We start from the raw sequence: 3,407 nt of genomic DNA on the forward strand, positions 1-3,407 counted from the left end.
ATGGCAGAAAGTGAAGAGGAACTCAAAAGCCTCTTGATGAAAGTGGAGAGTGAAAAAGTTGGCTTAAAGCTCAACATTCAGAAAACGAAGATCATGGCATCCGGTCCCACCACTTCATGGGAAATAGATGGGGAAACAGTGGAAACAGTGTCAGACTTTATTTTTCTGGGCTCCAAAATCACTGCAGATGGTGACTGCAGCCATGAAATTAAAAGACGCTTACTCCTTGGAAGCAAAGTTATGACCAACCTAGATAGCATATTCAAAAGCAGAGACATTACTTGGCCAACAAAGGTTCGTCTAGTCAAGGCTATGGTTTTTCCTGTGGTCATGTATGGATGTGAGAGTTGGACTGTGAAGAAGGCTGAGTGCCGAAGAGTTGATGCTTTTGAACTGTGGTGTTGGAGAAGACTCTTGAGAGTCCCTTGGACTGCAAGGAGATCCAACCAGTCCATTCTGAAGGAGATCAGCCCTGGGATTTCTTTGGAAGGAATGATGCTAAAGCTGAAACTCCAGTCCTTTGGCCACCTCATGCGAAGAGTTGACTCATTGGAAAAGACCCTGATGCTGGGAGGGATTGGGGGCAAGAGGAGAAGGGGACGACTGAGGATGAGATGGCTGGATGACATCACTGACTCGATGGATGTGAGTCTGAGTGAACTCCGGGAGTTGGTGATGGACAGGGAGGCCTGGTGTGCTGCGATTCATGGGGTCTCAAAGAGTCGGACACGACTGAGCGACTGATCTGATCTGATCTGATGGAGATAGATAAAGGATAGGGCACCCTTTTAAAGTTTCTCCAAAACTAAAGGTTCTGTGAAGTAAGAATGTGAGAACTACTGATAATATTCACTGAAAAGCAAAGAATGTTTCTGGATATATTTGGACTTCTTATAGCAAAGCTATACAGGAATACATAGAAATACCACCTCCCTATTATGTTCCAGTTTTCAGGAACACTGCTGCTACTAAGTCACTTCAGTCGTGTCCGACTCTGTGCGACCCTGTAGACGGCAGCCCACCAGGCTCCCCCGTCCCTGGGATTTTCCAGGCAAGAACACTGGAGTGGGTTGCCAGTTCCTTCTCCAATGCATGAAAGTGAAAAGTGAAAGTGAAGTCGCTCAGTCGCGTCCGACCCTCAGCGACCCCATGGACTGCAGCCTACCAGGCTCCTCCATCCATGGGATTTTCCAGGCAAGAGTACTGGAGTAGGGTGCCATTGCCTTCTCCGTCAGGAACACTAGAACTTTTAAATTATAAAAAGGCTATTACAGGGACTTCTTGATGGTCCAGTGGTTAAGACTCCACACTCCCGGCTTCCCTGGTGGCTCAGTGGTAAAGAATCTGCCTGCCAGTGCAGAAGACACAAGTTCCATCCATGATCTGGGAAGATCCCATATGCCACAGAGCCACTAAGCTCATGTGCCACAACTATTGAGTCTGTGCTCTAGAGCCTGCAAGCTGCATTTTCTGAACCCACATGCCCTAGGGTCCATGCTGTACAGCAGAGACGCCACCACAATGAGAAGCCTGAGAATCACACAACTAGTGAGTAGCCACTGCTTGCCACCACTAGAGAAAAACCCACTCAGTAATGAAGACGGTGTGGCCAAAATTAAAAAAAAAAAAGACACCATGCTCTCAAGACATGCACTGGTTTGATCCCCGTTTAGGGAACTAAGATCCCTTATGCTGCACAGCACAGCCAAAAAAAAAAAAAAAAACAGCTATTACAGTTAATTAAATTTTGTATATATATGACTGGTAGGGATGACTATATAGAACTTCTCCATCTTTGGCTGCAAAGAATATAATCAGTCTGATTTCGGTGTTGACCATCTGGTGATGTCCATGTGTAGAGTCTTCTCTTGTGTTGTTGGAAGAGGGTGTTTGCTATGACCAGTGCATTTTCTTGGCACTGTATTAGTCTTTGCCCTGCTTCATTCCATACTCCAAGGCCAAATTTGCCTGTTACTCCAGGTGTTTCTTGACTTCCTACTTTTGCATTCCAGTCCCCTATAATGAAAAGGACATCTTCTTTGGGTGTTAGTTCTAAAAGGTCTTGTAGGTCTTCATAGAACCATTCAACTTCAGCTTCTTAGCGTTACTGGTTGGGGCATAGACTTGGATTACTGTGATATTGAGTGGTTTGCCTTGGAAACAAACAGAGATCATCCTGTCGTTTTTGAGACTGCATCCATGTACTGCATTTCGGACTCTTGTTGACCATGATGGCTACTCCATTTCTTCTAAGGGATTCCTGCCCACAGTAGTAGATATAATGGTCATCTGAGTTAAATTCACCCATTCCAGTCCATTTCAGTTCGTTGATTCCTAGAATGTCGACGTTCACTCTTGCCATTTCCTGTTTGACCACTTCCAATTTGCCTTGATTCATGGACCTGACATTCCAGGTTCCTATGCAGTATTGCTCTTTACAGCATCGGACCTTGCTTCTATCACCAGTCACATCCACAACTGGGTATTCTTTTTGCTTTGGCTCCATCCCTTCATTCTTTCTGGAGTTATTTCTGCACTGATCTCCAGTAGCATTTTGGGCACCTACTGACCTGGGGAGTTTCTCTTTCAGTATCCTATCATTTTGCCTTTTCGTACTGTTCATGGGGTTCTCAAGGCAAGAATACTGAAGTGGTTTGCCATTCCCTTCTCCAGTGGACCACATTGTGTCAGACCTCTCCACCATGCCTGCCCGTCTTGGGTGGCCCCACAGGGCATGGCTTATTCTCATTGAGTTAGATAAGGCTGTGGTCCTAGTGTGATTAGATTGACTAGTTTTCTGTGATTATGGTTTCAGTGTGTCTGCCCTCTGATGCCCTCTTGCAACACCTACCGTCTTACTTGGGTTTCCCTTACCTTGGACGTGGGGTATCTCTTCAGGGCTGCTCCAGCAAAGTGCAGCCGCTGCTCCTTACTTTGGACAAGGGGTATCTCCTCACCGCTGCCCCTCCCGACCTTGAATGTGGAATAGCTCCTCTAGGCCCTCCGGTGCCTGTGCAGCCGCCGCTTCTTGGACGTGGGGTTGCTCCTACCGGCCGCTGCCCCTGGCCTCGCGTGGGGGTAGTTACTCTCAGCTGCTCCTGCGCTGCCACAGCCTGGCACTCTTGGCCGTCGCCCCTGACCTCAGACGTGGGGTAGCTCCTCTTGGCTGCCGCCCCTCGGTCATGGGGTCCTCCCGGCTTCTGCCCCTGACCTCAGACGTGGGGTAGCTCCTCTCTGCCGCATTCTGAATACACAGAAGAACTGTACAAAACAGATCTTCATGACCAAGATAATCACGATGGTGTGATCACTGACCTACAGCCAGACATCCTGGAATGTGAAGTCAAGTGGGCCTTAGAAAGCATCACTACAAACAAAGCCAGTGGAGGTGATGGAATTCCAGTTGA

The sequence above is a fragment of the Bison bison genome, unplaced genomic scaffold (genome assembly GCF_000754665.1).
Source record: "Bison bison bison isolate TAMUID 2011002044 unplaced genomic scaffold, Bison_UMD1.0 scf7180017864486, whole genome shotgun sequence".
NCBI lineage: Eukaryota > Metazoa > Chordata > Mammalia > Artiodactyla > Bovidae > Bison > Bison bison.